This window comes from Haliotis rufescens, unplaced genomic scaffold, assembly GCF_023055435.1.
Source record: "Haliotis rufescens isolate VD_foot unplaced genomic scaffold, xgHalRufe1.0.p SCAF_17, whole genome shotgun sequence".
Taxonomy (NCBI): Eukaryota; Metazoa; Mollusca; class Gastropoda; order Lepetellida; family Haliotidae; genus Haliotis; species Haliotis rufescens.
In genome coordinates this window covers 18,460,272-18,461,074 of record NW_025963857.1, presented here as the reverse complement: position 1 = coordinate 18,461,074, position 803 = coordinate 18,460,272, and positions in this window count along the sequence as shown.

Below are 803 nucleotides of genomic sequence, written 5' to 3'. Positions count from 1 at the left end.
CATTGTTTACTTTGTACCGGTGAGTTAGTGTTAGCGTTTCTAAATATATCAGATTCTGCAAGAAAATGTGTCTTTGACGTTATCACGATACAGTTGCTTGATAACAGCTTTGTGCTTGGGTGTTTTTACAGTGTAAACTGCGCCTCTTGACATTATTGATTCAAATTTGACACATGTACAACGACAATATACAGGTCATATACATTTATGATTTTAAAAACGGTAACAGGCATAATATAGACCCAAGACGACATAAATAGAACAATGAGCCGAAAATGCATATCTTATATGTAAGGGAAACATTTAAGAATTAAATTCAACAATTCTCCATTTGCGGCATTGTTGCTGACTTGACACAAAATGTAAGGACACAACGGTGCGGAATCCAAAGGCAAATACTGCTATGCCTATTTGGCATACAAATAGCATTAAAAGGTGATACTGAAAAAGTGCGTGATTCAGTTTGTTCAAAATCAGGTATCTAATTCCATTTCATACCTCAAAACTAACATGCCTTTGCACACAAAAATTAAAACATCGGTCTATCGGGAGCCTAATCATCGCAACCCGTGTGACACACTCATTTCAGAGGGAACAAACTTTTGACGAAATAAGGACCCAGGTAAAGCTGAAATTCGAGGTATTTACAAGGAGAGCAACTTTTGATATCCTGACAAAAATAATATAACACAATTAGGTATGTACTTGCAAACGTCTCGTTTTTAGACGTGATTTAGTAGGAGAATTTGAGTTTTGTTGTGATCAATTAGATCCATCTTATTTATACGACCATTGGCTTCTAA